Raw genomic sequence first — 21,947 nt, 5'->3', positions numbered from 1 at the left:
GGCAGGAAGGAGGATTTTCTTCTTGCCTGGCAACAACTTAGCCAATGAGAAGCCGCCACAACTCGAACTCTAGTTTTCATCCAATGAATTTTTTTTCCTGAACAATCAATCCCAATGTGTACCTTTCCATCAGTAAAAGGACACTCTTGTCCTTTGTTCTCCTGGCTTGCTTATGGTTTTCATGCCCTGAACTGTATGTAATTCCTCTCCTATTCCTGCATAAACTCAATGTTTGCTAGTTAAATCCCTGGCAATTTTACTTTTACGGTTGACAGTGGGAAGGCAGGTCCAGGACTGGTTGGTGACAATCAGGCTGAAGGAGACCTTGGAAGTGGGCTCCTGGGGTCCTGAATCAGGGCTATTGTTAGGAGCTCACAAAGTCCGAGGCCAGGCCCCAGATCCCCCGTCTCGTCTCCTTCTTTGTGTCAGTGTCTCTCATTCCACAGCCTCCTCCAAAGCTGTCCTTGAACCTCAGACAGGAAAGGGGAGGCCTGCGGTGGGTGTGATTGCTGAGTCCCTGAGAGGCAGGGGCGGGGATTCTCTGCCCTGTTCCTTACACAGTTACTGAACCGTGGCTTCCAGAACAGTGAGACAAATACCACCTATGGGTTTCTGACGGGACTGAACAAAGGACTGTGTGGCCGAGACTCCCGAGATGATGCTGTGCTGTCTGAATGCGAGGCGAATGAGGAGGCAGATGAGAATTGGGTCAAGCACTCGGGGATGTTTCCAGCTGCTCAGGCATCTAGAGGGTTTCCGCTGGAGGCGAATTGAGTCACGGAGAGAACCCTTTTGTGTAACCCTCAGGGTCACGGGGCAAGATCCAGTGCCTCAAATCAAAGACTGAAGGGCTCAGAGTCCCCATCCTGTCCCAGGCTCTCTCACTCCTCACATCTCTCGGGCCCTCTGCCTTCTCCCACCCACTGTTCCCCGGGTGCTCGTGGGCTCTCATTAAACCATTTATTCACTTGGTTTTCCAAAGAAATAAAAGATCACAGCATTCTTAAATGTAATACACTTTTTGCCAGCTCCGGTTGGTGGAGCCCAACAGGACAAAGGTACTGCTTCCAGGCCAGGTGGGACCAAACCAGTGACCACAGCGTCCCCGAACGTGCTGGACTCACTGGTGAATCTGCCCTTTCACACACACAGTCCATTTGCCCAGTGTGCTCACCCCTCAACCCTTCCTCTTTGCCTCAAAGCCTCTTGGTCAAGCGTTCAAAAGCTTCCAGTGACTTCTATTTGCTGACACCAGCAATCCTACCCGACCCCTGCCTTCCAGCAGCGTGTTGGCCACAATACCACATGCTGGACTGTAATTGTCCATACACCTGTGTGTGTGCGGGACTGTGAGCAATTTGTGGGGAGTTAAACCTGCTTCTCAGCTGAGGGTGGCTGTCGGGGGGTGTCAGGCCTGGGATGGAAACAGTGTCTTTCTTTGCTTCCCCGGCATGCAAACCTGAGGCTCTTAGCCAGGCATGTTCAAGGGCAGGCACCAAGGACATTATGAGGGCCACTGAAGGTCGGGGCTGGCCTTTCTGCCCACGTGAGGCTCCCAGCTCAGTTCAGTAGGCCAGGGAGGCCTGGAGCACTCAGGGCAGCTCCGGGAGGAGCGTAGCAGCCAGCCCAGCATAGGGGAGGAACTGGAGTCCACGAAAGAGGACAGGAATGAATGTTTCCCTTAAAAGCTGACACTTCCTAGAGAGGGAGCCGTCTTTGGGAACCGCTCTGCTGAGGCTCTTGAGTGGAAGATGAGGCAGAGTCTCAAGCAGGGGACTTGTGTGGAGAGGGGGGAAGAAAAGGTGAGGAGGGGCAGGAGGGAAGGACAGCTAATGGGGCGACTGCGGGAAGCAGGGGGACTGTAATCAGCTCCTGGTGGGGGGCAGGGAAAAGACCATTTAAAAACAAAGATGCTTAAGTTTATAATTGCACTGCTGGAATGTAAACCTCTTCTCTGGTTTCCCACCACCCCATCGTTGTGTGGGAATGCGCCTGTGACGGGGAGCCCAAGGCATGGGTGCATTTGAAAATGCTCCCCCGGTTCCTCAAATGTGCACAAGGGTTGAGGACCACTGCCCTGAGGGGGTGACTCAAGAAGGAAGGGAGGGAGTTTCAGGAGACCCCTAATGCAGAGTGGAAAGCAGGGAAGGGGGTCAGGGAGGCAGAGAGCAGTCAGCCAGGACACCCCTGCAGGGAGAGAGCTTCTGGGGACCTGCAGAGCCCAGGAGATGGGGCACTTGCAAATACTATTCCTGATCGACCTCGTGTCTCCCGCATAAGGCTTGTGTCCGCAAGCCGCTCACGGAGCTTCCCAGGAGGTGACTCATTGGAGCTGTGCAGCATTCTGTAAAGTGGCAAGAACCCACCCCTCTGCAGGTAAGGACAGAGGAACTCTGAGAGCTGCCACCCCAGTGGTAGCCCCATGGGGATTCGAACCTGGGTCTCAGGTGTACGCATTGGGGTGGGGGTAAGGGAATGGGAATGGTGCCTGCCCTCAGTCCCAGCCTGCCCTGTAGAGCAGACCCATGGGAGCTGGGGCAGGTCCTGCTTTGCTGCTGTTGCGCAAAGCTCTGGTCTTGAGATTAGGTTTTCTGTGGCCTTAAAATTGCTATGTTCAGTCTGTATGTTAGTTCATGGAAATGAGAAAAAATCTTGGTGGCATAAGGCTATAAATCTCGTGTTGCTCACTCCTAATTGTGCAGGGAGGCATCGACTTTCCAATAAGAATAATTCACAGATAGTCACCAAACCTAGGAATTTCCAAGGACTCTAGGGTCAGACCTCTCCAGACCTTGGAGTTCACAAACACTAAGTAAAACAGGCCACAGGGGAGCAAGGGAGAAGAAGTGAATGGTTTGAATCCAATTCTAGTCCCCAACTCCAAGATTTGGATTCCAGGCTGCATTCAGAAATCTAGGTTTTAAACTCCCTGGTTGTAATTCTGATGGCTCCAAGACCTGGGAACCGTTGGCAGGAATGGGCCATGAACTGGTGAATTGGGCCCTGCCTCCCAGTTAGCTCTACTTCCTCATAAAAAAAGTGAGCCTCTGTCCCAGGCCACACAGAGAAGTGGAAAAAGCCGTCTCTGGGAGCCAAAGCTCTGAATTCCAGTTTTGACTTTGTGTGGACTTGGTGGACAGGCTGACAGTCGTCAACATCTGGACACTTTGGTTTTCTTTTCTTTTCTTTTTTAAGATTTTATTTATTTATTTCACAGAGATCACAAGTTGGCAGAAAGGCAGGCAGAGAGAGGGGGAAGCAGGCTCCCCACTGAACAGAGAGCGTGATGTGGGGCTCGATTCCAGGACCCTGAGATCATGACCTGAACCAAAGGCGGAGGCTTAACCCTCTGAGCCACCCAGGCAACCCCACTTTGGTTTTCTTACCGTGAAACACAAAAATTAGACAAAATAATCCCCAATACTTTCCTGTGATGAATTTATCTGAATCTCTGAGAGTCTAATTTCTTATTCAGTAAGGATAAGGATATTTTTAAGAGAATAGGGATCAATTCCCCAAAGGAGAGTTGCCATAATTTTAGTAACTCTTCTTTTTTTTTTTTTTAAGATTTATTTATTTATTTGACACAGAGAGACATAGCAAGAGAGGGAAATAAGCAGGAGGAGGGGGAGAGGGCAAAGCAGGCTTCCCAGAGCCCAAGGCAGGGCTGGATCCCAGGACCCTGGGATCATGACCTGAGCCAAAGGCAGACATTTAACGACTAAGCCACCCAAGGACCCCTTTAGTATCTCTTCTTAAATCTGCTAAGGCATTTGGCAAGACCTTCTCACCAGCTCTCCCATCTTCCTTCCTGCCCACGACAGGAACCCTTTATGCCAATGACCACTGGGCCTTCACTTCTTGCCTGACTCTCAGAAATCTCCCCTCTGACTTTTGTTCTTCCTTTTCTGGAAACCTCAGAGAGGTAGTTTTCAATCCTGGCTGTACACTAGGATCACCTGGGAAGCTTTTATGAATTATTGGTACTCAGGCCTTATCTCCAGACAACTGAATCAAAATTTGGGGGGGGGGTGTCATTTGTAAAGCTCCCCAGATGATTGCGATACATGAGAAGGTTGGAGCTAGCTCCCCAGAGCTGGTGTGAAAGCAGGGGTGTTGGGTCTCAAGGCATTTCTTACTGGAGAAAGGGAGCGAAAGTGTAGGGTTGAATTTGCAGTATGGGCAAGTCTTCTCTGCCTAGACCTACATGCCAGCATTTTAAATATACCACATGGATCTCTACAGGAGCAAATATCAAATACACTGTAGAAAGGAAACGAGAACATCAGGCCAGCTGACACTCCGTACACCTGCCAGTGGACCTGAGTCAAGTCTCCTGAGATTCAGTCTTTCATTTGCAAAGTGAGATCGGCATTGCCCTCTGACTTACAGTGTTGTTAGTTGAGTCAGAGGAGGTAAAGCATGTGAATTGGTTTTGTAAACTAGAAAGCATTATACAAATTGAATGGGTTTCAGCACCTTGCATGTAGGAGAAGTTCATATATTCAACAAAAATAAGTCAGCTCTTTCTCCATTAATGTATGGATTCCATGCATTATTAATACCAATCAAAATGCCAGCAAGCCTTTTTACAAAAATGAACAAGCCGATTCTAAAATTTGCATGGAAAGGCAAAGGGCCTTTAATAGTCAAAACAGTACTGAAAAAAAGTACAGACTTGGGGGACTCACACTGTCTGGTTACAAAGCAACAGAAATCAAGATAGTGTATCCGTGTAAAGATAGGCAAGTAATTCATTGAAATAGAGGCTTGAATCCCAAAATAGATCCCCACATATATGGCAATGTGATTTTTAAAAAAATTGACATGGCAGCTTAACAGAGAAAAGATAATCTTTCAACAAATGATGCTAGACCATTGAGATGACTATACTTGAGATATATGTAAGTATCTCTATCTCCTATGAATGCGTAAATAAGTTATGAAATTATGGTATCTCCAAACAATGGAATACTACTCAGAAAGAAAAAAGCATGAATTAGAGACCTGGCATTGGCATGGATGTGTCACTAAAATATTATACTAAATGAAAGAAGCCAGACACCAAGGTTATTTAGTATTTGATTTCATTTATGTGAAATTCTACAAAAGGCAAAACTATACTGATAGCAAGCAGATCAGCGGTTGCCAAGAGTCAGGGTTTGGGAAGTGGGGATTGAATACAGAGGCCTGAGGGAACTTTTGGAGAGATGGAGATATTCGATATCGCAATTGCAATAATGGTACACAACTGTACATATTGGTCAAACCCACTGAACTGCTTAGTTAAAAACCATAAGCTTCATTGTATATAAATTATATTTCAAGCAAGCTGACAAAAAATTATTGGAGCCTTTGGCCTGCCGGGCGCTACATTGGGAACTTTGTGATGAACCAGACACGGCATCTACCTACAAGTACTTGCAATTAAAAAAATAAGTGTGACATATCATTGAAAGTGCTGTGACAGAAACTCTACACAGAATAGACAGAGGTCAATTCTCACCAGAGGAGGGAGAGCAGGCTAGGGGGTATTGACCCAAGTCTGGAAAGATAGGTAGATATTTGCAAAGTGATAAAGGGGAAGTAAGCAGTTCTAAGCAGTAAGAGCCCAAGAACAAAACCTCACAAGCTGGAAATAGCTAGACACATTCCAGGAAATGCAAGCAGTTGGTCGAAACATAAGGTTCCAGGAAGAGCATGTCCGGAGATGAACATGTTGAAGGGTCTCATAACACATACTTGGACACTCAAGTTTCGTCCCATAAACAAAGAGAAACTACTGAATAGTTTGGAGCTGTAATAAACAGGTTCAGTTTGGTGTTTTATAAATATTGCTCTGGAGGACAGATCAGAGGGTGGTGACAGCTAGATTGAAGGCTAAGAAGCCAACTAAAAGACTGTAGCCATCACTCAGATGTGATAAACCATGAGTTTTGTTCTGTGGAGTGACGTTGAGGCGAGACCCATGAGGGGTATTAAGAGAGCATAGTTGGAAGTGTTGGAGGGTGCTGCATGAGAGAAGGATGAAGAGTCAAGCAGGACTCCTTGGATCCTGGCTGGGGTGACAGGGTGGCTGGTGGTGATATTTTTCAAGATGGCAGATACAAGGAAGAGCAAGCGTGGGAGAGGAAAGATCTTAGCCATGAAGGAGACAAGAAGGACTGAAATAGGAAGAGAACACCCTTTACTCTGGGAATTCAGGAAGGACATAGAGGGCAAGTCCAAATAAAGATAATCTGGAAGGAAGTTGAGGGAGTTTGTAGCTGAAGATTCATTTCTCAATGGCTTTGAGGAAAGAAGTGAGACTTGGAATGCCATTGCAAGGTATCAGAAAGGGAGTGAATCCGTGAGCTAACAAGGGTACTGGAAGTCGCACCCTATGTCCACAGTGTCATCTGTCTATAATGGTTCTGCTTTTTCTGCATCAGCACTGAACTGTGTATGAGTGGCAATCAGGAAAACAGATTGTTGAACTGACCCAAGATATGGATGTGACAGGTAGAAAGGCAAGGTGGTGAGGACACTTAAGAGTCTTAACAAAATGGAGAAAGAGATGACCTTCAGGAATGAGGCTGGAAGGAGCAAAAGCGGAGGCGTGGGGATTAAAATTAATAGAAGAAAATCAGAGAAGTCAGAGGAAGAGAGGGAAGATCACTGGTGCCCAGTCCACGATGCCATGTGAGTCTTGCCATGAGGGTTAAAGTCCCCAGGATGATGTGGGTAGAAAGGACTGAGGCATCAATGTCCACAGTGAATGGTGAGTATGAGGACAGAAGCTCTCAACCGTAGGTATGGTGAACGTGGCCTGGACTTCAAGGGGTATACATGAGAGTAACAGAGTGATGGTCTAAAAGAAGCAGGAGAGACCAAGGGTGCTGCTGCAGCTGAGATGTTTGAGGTACAAAGGAAAATGGGGTCTCCACTTCAGAGAGTGGTGGGGGCTATTCTTGGGGTTCGGCCATGTTTCCTGTAAGGCTGGGGGGTGGAAGAGTTGGAAATGACGATCCAGCTAATCTGGATGACAGCAGGACACCGGTTAGGAGGAAGTGAGTAGCCCCTGGAAGTGAGGGAAAAGGAAAACGAGAGGAAAGTCTGGACAAAAGAGGACACTTGGAAGCCCACTAGGCTGGTGACAGGATGGCAGGGATGAGAGGCAGGGGGCTGGGCTTGTTGGCCTCAAAGTTCCAGGCAACTAAATGCAGAGACCTTCAGGGGTCTTACATCCAGGCAGAATAGTGAAAACTAGCAGTGGGGAAGTTCACTAAAATGGAGATGGGAGTCTTCCCCGCAAGGGTACCCCTTACCCCTATCACTTGTAGTCAATTGTAGACCCGACAGGAGGAGCTGGACTTGACCCTACACAGACTTGAGCTTGCATGTGGATACCACTGTCCTACTCCAGCAGAAGGAAGAAAAGCTTTCCTCCTCTCCAGGCAACAGCTCAGCCAATGAAAAGCCACCACACTTGGAGCTCCCAGTTTACTCCAGTGGACGTTTAATCTGCAACAGCCTTTTTCAATTACCCCCTTTCTCCCTAAAAACAGGTGGCTCTCCTTTGGTTTCCAGAACTTGCCTACAGTTTTGCTACAGTTTGTCTGTCCCAGATTGCAACTCTCGTTCATCCCTAGATGAACCCATCTTTTACCGGCAAAATAACAGGCAGTTTCTATTTTTAGGGTCCACAAAGGCAATGGGGAGTTTTGCTGATGTCCTGGAGGAGGAGGAACAGGAGACTCTCCAGGGATTCTGCCAGGAAAAGATTCCTGCCGAGGAGGAACGCAGAGCTTCTCCAAGGTTTACTACTTGCTGGAAATAGTTACTTGTGGTTTAATTAAAGGACAGGGATTTTACCTGGAGACTCAGTAAAGGTGAAGGTTATGCCTTGTAGGTCCCTCAACAGATTTTGTTAAACTGAATTGAAATAAAAGTCCAGCTCACATGTTACTTGTGGAGTAATAGGGCCTTGGAGCTGGAGAGACATACATTGTTTATGCATCTTGTATATGACAGTCCCCACCATGGTATGCATTTTACTGACCTTCACACCTGCCTCATCCCCCGCCATGTTTGTCCCCCTCCACTGCCCCAGGGTTGTCTTTCAGCCATCTCAGACTGTTGCCTTTCAGCCGTCCCTCAGACTTGTCTAGCTCTTTCTGTCTCCCGGCGTATGCTCTTGTCTTTTCTTGGAAGGAAACTTCCCCATTTCTGTCTGGCTACTCCGACTCATTTTTTCAAGCCCTTTTGGCTCTCCCAGGCATACTTCGGGAGCTCCTTCTGCTAGTTCCAGCTACAGTCTCTCACACTTCCATCAAAGCAATAACCATGTCCTAACACGATTGCTTGCTGCAATATTGTGATTTATAGCAAATATACATTTGGTCATTCAGACGACCAAAATATAGTTCTTGTATATATTTGGCCTTTGTCCAGAGTTCCTGGCTCACAGCCGCAACACCCTCGGTCTCTTTCTATTCTGTGTCTTTACGCCCAACTCTTTGGAGCCTCAGGGTCTCAGGAAATGATTAAACACATGGATTTTGAAGCCAGATAAAGCCTGGCCTCAAATTCCAGGTATGCCGTGTATCAGCCACTAACTGCTGTCCTTGGGGGGTTACTTAAACCTTTGAAGCCTCGGTGTCATTACTTATGACGTGGGGGTGGGGACGGCAGTGGCGGTGATGGAGAGGTAAGCGACAATGTCTGACATCAAATGAGAGCATGTATCCAAAGCTCTTTGCACAGTTCCTGGCACACAGTGAAGTCTCTGTATATCAACCAACAGTTTAATTGCTGGTTTTTAAAAAATATTTTCAGAAATTCTCTTACAACTTAGATCTCTTCAAATCCTGGTGAAAAGATTCACACCACTTTAGAAACCAAGACCCTGATTTATTAGTTCACAATAAGAATGCCAAGCAGATCAGACACCACGTTACCCTCCTGACCTCCTCCTTGGGGACAGTGCCAGGGACATACTGGGAAATTGTCATTACCCACCTCACAATTTTTAGATTCTGAAAGGCCTATTATTCCTGTCTTCCCCATGTCATTTTAGCTTCTTTCCACAGCATGTCACATTTCCATGCTAATTCACACTGAGCTATGATAGTGAAAGTCTCCTGGATTTAAACCCTCCATCAGAGAGGGTGACCCTTCCCTGAACTTTTGAGTCCAAGATTTTGGACTCTGTCTTACTCTGAGAATGGACCCCCTCCCCCGACCCCCACCCTTTCACCCCCCACTCCAGTCCATTGATGACACCGTTTATTCTCAAAGGAAAGAAAAGCAGGTTTTTATTTATGGGCCTGATGAAGTATCACATAGAGTTGCAAAGAATTCCCCACTGGAAGTTTCTCGGCAGCCAAGGGCCAAGTGCGTTCGTCAAAGACACTACTAATACAAGGGAACAGCACCAAGTGTCCTCAGCTGCCCTGAGAAAGTCTTTCCCGAGTATTTGTCTGGAAGTAGGTCTGACATTTCTGACATTTGCAAGGGAGCCTGGGGGACTGGTGTCTGAAGCAAGGAAGCAGCTGGTAGCTCTCTCCCACAATCAGCCCTGAAATGTTGTGAAATTCCGTTGTTTTGGACAGCCAGCGCCAGGGGCCTGAGAGATGTGACAGCGGGTCATTTACAGATGCTTAAATCACACCTGGTCCTGGGCCCCGGAGAGCTGGCCAAGCTTTTCTGTCCTTCCCTCTGTCTGTCTCTGTCTCTGTCTCTCTCCTGCCCCTCCTTGTACTTTCTTTTCTTGTGCGTGTATACCTACACAGAACTTTAATAAAACCTCTAATGAAGGTTAAATATGTTTAGGATAAAAAGTACTTTTGTTGTAACTCCTTTTAAATTAAAGTTCTGAAAGGTCAGGACTGTCTCACTGGAGTATCAGAAAGAGTAAATCTCAAACATCTTACTTGAGAAAAGAAACTTCAGATCTGGTTTTGGGGGGTACCGTCCCCACAGAGCTGAGTTTCACATTTCAGCCTCAAATTCCGGTGATGGTGGCTACGTTTATCTGGATTGTTCATTTTCTCCTAAGTTAGAAAACACAGAGTGTGTTATATGGCGGGGGGTCATGTTTACTCAAATTCATAAGTTCTTGCCCAGTTCTTGTTCTGAATGACTGAACTACTCTCGTGGGTAACGGGACTGAGCGATCCTATAAAACTCGGAGATCGCCACCACAAGGCTCCACATTGGCAAGGATGCAATTTCTAAGGCATCAAGCTCAATGACCCAAAGAAGTATCACCATGACAAAGGCGTGGCTTTCCAACTTCAGCTAAAATGACTTTTTCCTGAAGGATGCGTTTTGGGTCTTTATGCTGTCATGGTTCAACTAATTTCCTCCAGTTGATGAGACATGGAGGCAATGCTCATCAGCTCAGTCAAGGCAGGTAGGTCAGGAGTCTCTTAACTCTTTCCTCCGAGTCCGTACAGTGATGCTGCCAACATCTTGTCCTCACAAACCCACCTCCCTCCCTGTCCCTGCCTGGCATGGAGACAGCTGGGTGTCCCCAGACCCTGGATCTGCTCCTTTTCCCTTCTCCCCACCTCCTACCCCTTCCCTGAACCCACTTTTCCATCTCCCAGCCTAGAACCCTGCTTGCTATCTCCATCTAAACAGAGGAGAAGCGTTTTACCCCTGTCTAGGGGTGAGGGCAGGGGGCAGATGGGTAGTATTTGCCAAGGTCTGTGGTGTCAACACATTCATTGTGGGTGTATTTCAAGTCAGTTTAACAAGAAGCCCACCTAATTCATGAAAAATTCAATAACCAACTCTCCCAAGGTGGGAGGCTTCTGGGGGCATCTCTGCCACCTTCTCCTGGCTCTGAACTGAAGTTGGGTTGTGGAACTTCTCAAGGAGCAATCCACCACCCCTGCTTTTATTTCCTAATGCTGAAGTCTCTCACAGCAAGCTTTACAATCTGGCTTATACCTCTTCGAGATCATTAGCAAAATCTGTTGTTGTTGTTCCTACAAAAGCGATTCCTGTGAAATCCGAAAGCAAAGAACAAAAAGAATCCATCAACAAAAATGAGTCGGAGTATGAAAGAGGCCCCATCAGGGAGCTTTGAACTGCAAACCCACACTCTTATTCCTGGTCTTCCTTAGCCTCTGCCCTCCTGGTCACCAGTGGCCTCCCCCTCCACCAGGAACTCTTCTCTCTTCTTTCCTTGCCATTTTTTAAATTGAAGTATGGTTGACACACAGTGTTACATTCATTTCAGGTGCACAATAGAGTGATTGGACAACTCTGTGTGATGCCAGACTCCTCGTGAGCAGAGCTCCCCTCTGTCACCACACAGCACCATCATAGCACCACTGACTCTATTCCCTGTGCAGTGCCTTTCATCCCCGTGACTTACTCATTCCGCAACCGGAAGCCAGGGTCTCCTGCTCTCCTGCACCTGTTTTGCCCATCCCCCACTTCCTCTTCTTGCAGCCATCGGTGTGTTCTCTGTCTTCACAAGTGTGTTTCTGCTTTTCATTTTTCATTTGTTTCATTGTTCATTTGTTTGTTTTGGTATTTCTCTTTCTCTGACTTAATTTCACTTAGCATAATACACGCTAGGTCCGCCCATGTTGTCACAAATGTCAAGAGCTCATCCTTTTCATGGCTGAGTAATATTCCGCTATATATATCGCATATTCCTCATATACTCATCTATTGATGGACACTTGGGCTGTTCCATATCTTGGCTACTGTAAATAAAGCTGCAGTCAGCACGGGGGTACATATATCTTATTTAACTAGGAGGTCTCCTTTCTTTGGCTGTACCTTCCTGTCTTCTATCTCTCCAGTATGCCTTCTTCCTCTCCCACCTCTCCCTCCTCTGCCCACACAATGTCCAGGTCCCCAGAGCTCTCTTCTCTTCCCTTCATCCTCTCTATCAACCTTGATGTTGGTGACTCACAGGCAGATCTATCTAGGACCTCTCTTCTGTGCTCCAGTTCAGTGTCCCATTTGCCTATAGTTCCTTTCCTCCCAGAAATGTAAATAGTCCGGAACAACCCCCATCAGCTTGACACCCGCACCTTCCCTGCTGTCTGCGTTGAGTCCTGGAGAAACTGTAGCAGATACCATGGAGTTTGTTTCTTGGCACTCCTCACACATACATCCTGCTTCTCGAATCTTCCAGCTACCTCCTACTCCATTTCATCTCCACAGTTGGGACCATCGTTACGTTTTGTCATACCGTCTGGCCTCTGGAACTGAGGAGTTCCTCTTCAATTGAAAAGAAATGCAGCTGTAAGGTTTTTATTTATAAAACATAGCTCCAACCAATCTCTCCTTCCAGCTCAAATACCTTTGATTCTATGAGGCTTCACCTTAGCTTGGCATCAAGGTCCTTAAAGACCATGACCGGCCCCTGATGATCTCCCAACATTATCGACCACTTCAGCATTCACCTGCCCCTGGACTTGTCCATGTTGTTTCCTCTGTCTGCAGTTCCTTACCCCCTGTTTCTACCTATCTAAATCCACCCATCTTCAAATCCAGGTTCAAATGCTACCCCTCCCCTGAACTTTCTTCTGAGCTCCCCAGCTATAGATAATTGCACTTCCATTCTCTGAACTCAGAACAATTTTCTTGTGTCACCTCACTTTCTGCCTCATCATAGAGTAATTTGTGAACGAAAGGAGGAAAACTAACACCAGATCAGTCATGGCATTAGGACTTTTGATTAGCACCTTCAATGTTTACACAACCCAGGGAGGTGGGTACAATTACCTCCTTTACAGAAAAGGAAACAGTGGTTCAGAGTGGCACCCTGAAATTGAATTCAAATGACAGCCTGGCTGACTCTACATCTGTGCTAATAGATGGTAATAGACTAATAGTGTTAATAGACCACTCCATCACATCTGTCTTAACTCTCCTCTCATGGTAACTTCCTTGAATCTACAGATCATATTTTTTTTCATCTTTACACACCTCAAGACTCCCAGTGCAGGGCTTGGCACTCGGCGGGCACTCTGAATGCTGAGGGACTGAATGAAGGTTGGGCTGACTGATTGGTTTGCCCACTGCTCATTTCTCAGCTGTGCTGAGGACTACAGCTGTGCATTCCAGAGTTATACACACTATAAATATCTCACCACCCATTCACGTTTAGATGTCTCTTCCTGCTCTCTGTGTCCTACTTCTGTGTCTTTCTTTGATTGGCAAGGTTTGAAGGAGGCAGAGATTGAATCTGTGGTTCATTTTTGGCCAGATTCTGTGCCTAACAATCAACAAATGATGTCTGGTAATGGAAAAAAAGTTGTTTTTCAATGATTTTGTGCTGCTTTTTAGATCAATTCCACTTGCATTTCCTCCACCTCGTTGTAACAGATAGAAATTGCAGGCAGAGCGTGACAACACCTCTGTTATGACCATTATTTATCCTCAAGACCCCCAGCCTATGGTGACTTTGTCTCCTCCTCCCACTCCGCCCCTTCCCCGCCCCGTGCTGGCTGCTCAAAGCCCTCATTCTTTATAGGAGTCTACACACGTGCAGGGGCGGAGCTTCCCACAAACCACACCCGTGGGCGTGGCTCCCCTCCAAATCTTGCCTGTTCTTGGTTTCTTCTAGATTCCTTAACTAATCTTACAAATCAACTGAGACTAGACAGACATTCACGGAACTACTGCATTATTCCTTACTCCTTCCATTAAACAGTACCCTCAGGGAGTACTTTAATTGAGAAAGTAACTGAAGTTGGGAACTCGGGTCTCTGGTCTCCTGTTGAAAAAGATATTTTAGGGCAAGGGCGCTCTCTGAGGAACATCCCACTGCACCTGCTACCTATATGGATGGCCCCATCCACACACCACCTCCCAGAGCCTGCCTCCAACTCTCCATGTCTGCAGCCAGAAAGTAATGAAGACCCCAGCTCTCATTGTCCATCCAATATGCAGGATGACTCACAGAACAGGCTGGTAAAACTGGGGACAAACGTAGATGTGATTCTCCCAAGAGCAAGACTGATCTATGGCCCCTGTGGGAATGGGTACTCCCCAGCCTAAGGAAGTGGTTGTCAAAGCTGGCCAAGGGGCCTCAAAGACCAGCAGGGACAGTGCTTCTGCTCTTCTGACCCCTCCTCTATCAGAGATATCTCTGACCGAATGTGATACCGACCTGTCCTGTGTGCCATACATTCCAGTGCTTTCTGACCAAGGGGCCCTGGAGGGATGGCCAAGCTCCTTGGCAGGGTCAGAGCGAGAGGGACACCACACTCACCCTATCGTGCAGATGGTAGGATGAACAGGACCCTGCACACACTTTTACTTATTCAAGAACACCATGGAACTTCTGACTCCCTTGGTATGTCCTTTTGATATCAGAAAATCCTTTTTTTTTTTTTTTTTTTTTTACCTCCAAACTGATGCATAAATCCCACCGAGGCCTCAGATTTGTAGTGGGTGGATTTCATGGGCATCCGTGCACTGAGCAGCTGTTGTGGGATTTCTGACTTTTGAATGCACATTCATTCCCATGAAGAGCTCCAGGGACATCTAAGCCCTTGGATGCTCCCTCCTCTACTTGTCCTCTCTCTGTCCTCAACACAGAGGTTACTGTAGCTATTACTGCAACTGTTTGGGGCTTGTTCAGTAAAAAGTCCCTTTTAATCCAGCATTACTAAAATGTGTCCTAGTTTGTTCGTATATACTTATTTGAATCTCAGTGTATGTTGGGATGAAATGTAACACTAAGAAGTAAAATGGTTCTACAGTAACTATGAATAATATTATTAGCCTCTTTTTGGATACTGGAAAGATTTTATTTGTAGCAAGGTGATATACTGAAAAAGAGAGAGTGTATGTCCCTAATATAAGAGTTAGGAATTGGCCAGATAAATGTCAGGTTTTATAGGCAGACAGATAGGTAGGTAGGTAGATTATAAATATATTATATATATACATATTTATATTTTTATATTCATATATGTGATACATATGTATTTCAAAGTATAGAGAGATGCTAATTTCAAGTACTGAATGATGGAAGTTCAAAAGTCCTTTTTCTTTAGGGAGAAGGAAAACGGAGGTCAGGCTGTGAGACGGGGGAGGATGGGTTGATTTCCCAATGGAGATGGGATCTGATCTCCTGCACAATTAGCCAGAACAGCCATTTGTCATGTGCTGGCTCCTGGCCCCGACATTGTCAATTCACCTATGGGGCTCACGAGTTCAAGAGGGAAGCAGATGTTCAGGGCTGTTCCCAGCATTGGCAGAGGCAGGCCATGGTCAAGGCTTTGCTCCCAAGGCAAGGCCATGACAGTGCCCTAGGGAATTCTTCCTGAAACACTCTGGGAACGCAGCCTTTGGAAAGGTCTGGCACTTACACACTTGACATTTTAGCTGCGCACAAGAAAGGAAGAATCCTGAGTAACGACAGCATCCTCGAATATGCCCACCAATCCCGAATTTGCTGGCAGCGTTCAGGAATGAGGAACGCTGACTTAACCTTTTAAACTCTTTATAATTTTGCACAGTTTCTTGATCTCTTAGAATTATCATTGTCAAAAAGCACAAATGCTATCTTTGCTTTAGGAAACAATAACCTAATCCAGATGCCAGTCTCAGGCCCAGCTCCTTCAGATTGGCCTGGTAAACTTGCTAAAAATACAAACCCCTTCCTCACACTCTGAGCTCTAACCTCGTAGGCTTGGAGTGGGCCAGGGAATCTGCACTTAAACCGGCTGGTGTGTGGCCAGATCTGGGGACACTGGCCTGGTTTAACTCCCCGTAAGCTTAGAAATCCCTTCCACAATAGCCCCAAGCCAAACAGTCTTAACAGTGTTGTTTCTCTTACTGAGCTGGAATCGGCCACAGAGGAGTATTTCCCCATCTGCCCTGGTTTATCCCTTGGCACAATAAATCAAAGCCTTCTGAAGTCGGGGGTTAGGGGCACAGCCCGGGGCAAGGGAATGGGTGGACCGTGGACAGGAGTGTATTTGTGTGTGCACATGTGCAGACATGTGTGTGTGTAAACAAGAAGGCACGCTTGCATGCATTCGGGGTACTGGCTGGAGCAGACAAGAGACATAAGTGAAACTAACGTTTACAGATCAACTGGGCACTTGGCACATCCCAGTCCAACAGCCGGCAATTTCCAAGAAGCAGAGATTGCTGCAGGATGGGAAAGAGAGGCATGCAGAAGCAAAATGGACATAAGACTATCTTATTCAAGTGCCTCCAACCGTAGTGTCACTGGCCTGATCTTTAAACCTGAAGGACTGGAAGTGGGGGACAGGAAGCCAGCATCAGGGCCCAGATGAAGTTAAAGAAGATAATATGGTGAAACCCCGTAAGACCCAAGCGACTAGAGCAAAAGGAAATCAGCCATTCCTCCTTGGAGGGGGAAAAAGACCTGCTGCTGGCTTATGACATCAGAGTGGGGTGATTTCCCCTTCATTCAGAACTAAAGCTATTTCTAGGTCCCAGTAATGCAAGGGCTGTCATGTGCCTGGGCTCCTTCATTCTGAGGAGGGGCAGGGACTGCGCAGAAGGATTCATCTGAAGTTTCAATTGTGGTGTCAGGATGGGGCAGGCCCCAGATACTTGGGTCTCCTGATACCTCTCAGTTTTCATGGATTCTTGGTCACCCTGATTGAGTGCCTTTGATTAGTCAAGTACCGTAACCCAGAAGTGGTCTAATCAGCATGAAATAAAGTGGAATGAATATCTTCTTTGTTCTGGACCTCAAACTGCTGTTGTAGCTACCACATTCTTTATTCAGCTTTTAGTAAGACTGGTTTCCATTGATCTTGAAGACACCCAAATCCTCTAGAACCCTTTCAGCTCTAAATATAAGTCGAGAATTTACATTTTTTAAAAACATGTATTTATTTATTTGAGAAAGAGAGAGAGCATACAAGGCTGAGGGGCAGGGGGAGATAAGGAGAGAGAATCTCAAGCAGACTCCCTGATGAGCATGGGGCCCAAACAGGGCTCCATCTCACATCCACACGATCATAGCTGAAATCATGACTCAGAAGCTTAACTGACGGAGCCACCCAGGAGTCCCAAGATTTTCACATTTTTTCTTTTTCAATTTCATCTTTTAGTCTTGACATACCTTTTCTATATTTTGAAGGATTTTCTGAAGCCTGCTCAATGGCCAATGTACTAGCTAGCCCCCACGAGCTGCTGTCATTGACAAGTTTGATCAACATGACTTTGATGTCTTCCTATAAGCTTTTAAAAAAGAGCATAGATAACACAGAATTGATATACATCTTTGTGGCACAGAAGAGACCTCCCTCTACCTTGATGTTGAATAATTAATGTTCTTCAACCAACTACAAGGTCACCTGCTTGTCCCATCACACACAGCACTTTGCAAATGACTGAATTACAGCATTTATCAAAGTGTATCATAATTACTTCTTCACATAGATGTCTCGCTCACCATGCTGAGTTTCTCCAAGGCAAGGACCATGTTTTATTCATCTTTGTGATTTCAATGCAGAGCACAGTAAGTGTACAATGTACATGATAGGGATGACTTGTCTGGCCAACAGTTCCCCGTGTCCACAGAGAGGAGTATCAAGAAGAGTCCCAAATCATCTTGCCAAAATGAAGGTACTCTTTTATCCTGCAATTCAATCTATCAAGACATTTAGTGAGGTATGAGGTTAACTGGACACAACTTAACACCCCAGAATCATTCATTCTTCTCCTTAATGTGCATGAAATAACAACTGAATGACATGCTGTCAGTTTGTTAATCTAACCTAGACATTTGTTAGTACTCAAGGCCACATTCATTGGGTCTTTGTTTCTGGTATCCACCTTGTTTGGTATCCCCCACTCCCACTTTGAATGTCCACATTCCTTTTGCCTCTTACCAATTTTCCATAATTGCTCCAAGATTTCTAATCATCTCTACCTCCAAGGAGCCTCATGCTGGCTTCCTGAGAAGCCTTGGACTTGCCTATCTGAATTCATGGAAAGGCTTCAATGCCAGCTGCCAATTTCTTCCTCTTTCTTGAACCCCACACTTCCTTGTTAACCGGGACTCGACATGGGTCTCTGTGGCCAGGTCTGGAAGGAAGAGTGAGAGTGTTATTTGGGGGGGCTCATACCCACTCACGCATGGCCTGGGTCAGAACAAGGAGCCGCTGCAAAGGGCATGAGGTCACTTTAAGCAACCCCCACCAAGGACCTCTTGAATAACTTTATGGGGAAAAGTCCTCCCCTAAACCATGGCAATTGGATTTCCCGCCAGCCCTGGAAGGAGGGATTGGAAAAGGCTTGATGGGATTGAGAAACATTGAAGAAAGTGGTTTGTCTTCCCTCAGGAATATCTCAGAGCTAACTGATGTCATGACATCGTAAGTCTTTCTTCCCTCCTGGTGTTTAGATCATTTTCACTGATGGAGAAGACAGAGGAGAAAACTAGGATGTATTTCTGTCGTTACTAAGCTCTCTTTTACCATCTGTCCACCAGCCAAGAAGAGCTTCAAAGCTTCTGGGCTTCATGCTTCCCAAGTCTAGTCTCAAAATTTGCACGACTGTATCCTGTGTGTCCATTCTCAGCAGTGTGTTTCTCTCTTATACATTCATTCAACACGGGGTTATCCAGCTATTGCCAGGCACTGGACTAACTGGGGACACAGTGCTGAACAAAGCCATCAGCCCTGCCCCCCTGCAGCTGGCCATATACCAGCAGACAAACCATAAACAAGAGAAATAAGCCAAATAATTATGTTGGACGGTAGTAACTGCTGTGGAGAAGAACAGAGTGTTGGGCGTGAGGGATGGGAAGGTCTGGGAGTCACCTCCAAGATGGAGTGCGGGCAGCCATGCTGGTGTCTGGTGTGGGTCCTGGGGCCACCATCTACTTGCCTGTTCTTGGAGGCCACAGTGACTGGAGCAGAGAATTGGAACATGTCCTATTAAAATTAGAGTTCCAGAGAACCTGCTAGTTTCTCCCTCTGTGTGTCAGAATAGAATATTCTGGACTCCTGCAGAAATGCTTTAGAAGCCATGGAAGTAAGTAGCCAGGATCCTTGTCCCATATAAGGCGGCCTCAGATGGCTGTGCTTTCTGAGTTCTGGATATCAGGCCATGCACTGCCATTTTGTTAATTTATTACATAACTATTGAGTGCTCATTGAACAGCTATGAATAAAACATTTCCATCCCTGACATCATGTGCTTGAGGATACTAAGAATACAAGCAATTGTCCCAGTAGAGGACATAAGAGGGAAGGGGGCACACTGGGAGACACAGGTGGCTTCTGGTGGGAAAGGATGTCCAAATCCCATCTTGAGGAATGCTCGGGAAGGAGTGAGCCAGGAAAAGAGGTGAGGCAGAGCTTTCCAGGCATAGCATGCCCAAGGTACCAGAGATCCCTGCACATGTTTCAGACACTCTCAGAATGGTTCCAGCTGTCTGGAGGGAGATGAGGTGGTGGCGTTGTTGGGGGTTTGCAGATGCAAGGATGCCAGAGGCATGTGAGTGGCCGGGTCAGCACAGGCCCGGTTAGGTCAGTTCTTGTCGAGGAGAACTACATTCTAAATGGACTGGAAGTCATTGTGCAGTTTGACTAGGGAAGTCACATGGTCCGATATGCTTCCTGATGACATGAGGAGAGAAGAGTGGAGAAGAAGAAGCAGGAGCAGCAAGACCTCGCGGAGGTGATGGTGGCCTGAACTCGGGTGGTATCACAGAGCACGGAGACGAATGGACAGACCCAAGAGGAGGCGCCCAATCTGCAGGTTGCGGTTTTGGTTTGTTGTCTGGCGTGAGGGAGGAGTTAAAGATGACACCCAAGTGTCTGACTTGATAAAGGGGGGGAGTGTGGGGGGGTGGACCATTTCTGCTAATAGGACATCAACATCTCTCAGTTCTAGCTCAGGTCTCCTGAGAGCACAGACTGAGACAAGGATTCTGATGCCCAAGGCAGTCAACCCTGTGTACCCCCATGTGAGGCAGTTGTTGGCAGTGGACGAGCCTGGGCATGGGGCAGGGGGTGCTTCTAACCTCTTCAGTGAGTTGGAGCTTGTTCTGCTGAAGACAGTTCTCCCAAGAAGGGGACACCTGTGTGTCCATAACAGTCAATATCCCCAGGTGCTAGGGACAGGAGGACAATAAAAGGGGCCCACTCTGCTCCCAGGCTCTTCTCCTCTCAGTGTGATGAATTTAGGAGAAGGGACCTTTGGGAAGTGATTATTAGGTTATGTGAGTAGAAAGGTCATGAATGGATTAGTGATCTCATAAAAGGGAGGTCAAAGAGCTCTCCCATCCCTCCAGCAGCACGATTAGGATAAGCACGATAAGGTTACAAGAAAGTGATCTGCAATCCAGAAGAAGGTCCATCCTCACCAACACCTGACCTGGCTGGCACCCGGACCTCAGACTTCCAGCCTTCAGAACCATAGGAAAGAAATTTCTGGTGTTTATAAGCCCCCCAGGCTTTGATGCTTTTTAATAGCAAGCAGTTCATGCACCAGAGAAGACAGGTTGCTCCGACTGAGGGCCTGATTTCACTTGCTAGTGAGTGATTTTAAAACCCTGCCTTTAGAAATCTGCATTTCCACTTGAGATTTTTCTGTTTCCCATCCATGACTTGGTTGTGTTTGGTAAGTTGAATTTCCTGGAAAAGCGTGCCCTAAATAAAGGAGCTGTTGTTTGGGTCCCCAATAGATTGTCCTAGTTTTCGCTTACCATGAGTGGGTCACGGGGAATCCGTGCAGCTGTGGCTCAAGCCTTCCGAAGGCGACATCCATGTTTTAGTCTACGCGAACAGCGCCCCCAGGAGCTCCGGGGGTGGTATAACCGGCGCTGTGTTTCACAAGGGGGAGGGGCCGTGGGGGTTGGGCAGGGATGCTCTGAACTTGCCACTAAAGAAACGCACAGCAACGTTGCCCTGGCTTCGCTCCTGGCCGGTGCATTGTTTCTGGCTGGAGTGGAGCCGGCAGAGTTGATGGGGAGGGGCTCTGGGCACGGGGTCCGGCCAGGCTTGCTGCTCTGTGAAAACGCAGCCACGCCAAACACGGATCACAAAAGTCCCAAGTGCCCTACGGGAAGACTTTGCCGGGCTTCCCTCCCACGGCATTCAGAGCGTGACCATGACCTTGCCCTCCAGCTGGACTGTGGCTCTCTCACAGCATTGCTGGGACGCGTCCAGGTTGCCGTGGGAACATGCGGGGGTGCTCCCGGTCAAAACCCAGACCCCTCAGAGCTGCTGCAAGATAAACCACAGCGGCAGGGCCAAGTGTCCAGCAGCACTGTCTGGGCGGCCCGCAGGCTAACTGGGAAAGGAGTCTGGAAGGGACCTGGCTCCTGGGGAAAAGTGCCCCTTCGTCCCTGGAGGATTCAAATCCAGTTCCAGCACCCACTAACCACCCCACTGTCAAATGGGCACCATCATCACCCCCCATGGTTATCGTTGGGGTTAGATGAGAGGACATGGTCAAGTGCGGAGCCTGGCGCATGCCCAGTACCCCCTGGTGAGCAGGTAAACCACTTTTCTACGGATAGCCTGGTGCCATTTGCAGATTCCCAGTGTCTCTGCTGGCATTAGGTGACCTGTAGCTTGGTAAACACCGGGGATTCTGCTTCTTCCAAAGGGATCTCTGCTTCCCCGAATGGCTCGTCCCTTGACATTCAGTCTAATTACTCCCTTTTTAGTTTGCCGGCGATGATCCTACAGTACACAAGAGCTCAGCCTGGTAAACACTTTTAATCTTGACAACTAGGCTTTCTTATGTGTACTCCTTTTCCTGCACCAAAATGGAAGCTTAAAAAACGGAAACAAAAACAAAAACAAAAAACTTTCTAATAATACTTAATCGTTGTAGGAAAAATTAGATAATACAATATAGATAAACAACCAGAAACACAATTGCAACACTCCAAATCTTTCCACCCAGAGATAATCACTGTAACCTTGATTCTAGACTTTTCCCATGTAAATATATATGACCTTTTAAAACAAAGTTGACTC

General features: G+C 47.0%; 1 long non-coding RNA gene across 1 annotated transcript; it reads left to right on the top strand.

Annotated features, from left to right (window-relative positions):
• The first annotated feature begins 1,580 nt into the window (after window positions 1-1,580).
• LOC101676723 lies at window positions 1,581-11,495 on the top strand. Its single transcript, XR_201406.3, has 3 exons — window positions 1,581-1,802; window positions 2,281-2,376; window positions 7,680-11,495. It is a non-coding gene; the product is annotated as an uncharacterized LOC101676723 (long non-coding RNA).
• The last annotated feature ends 10,452 nt before the right edge of the window (window positions 11,496-21,947 follow it).

Source organism: Mustela putorius, unplaced genomic scaffold, assembly GCF_011764305.1.
Source record: "Mustela putorius furo isolate JIRA1106 unplaced genomic scaffold, ASM1176430v1.1 tig00003942_pilon_pilon_pilon, whole genome shotgun sequence".
NCBI classification, from domain to species: Eukaryota; Metazoa; Chordata; class Mammalia; order Carnivora; family Mustelidae; genus Mustela; species Mustela putorius.
This window is presented reverse-complemented; position numbering and strand designations above follow the sequence as displayed.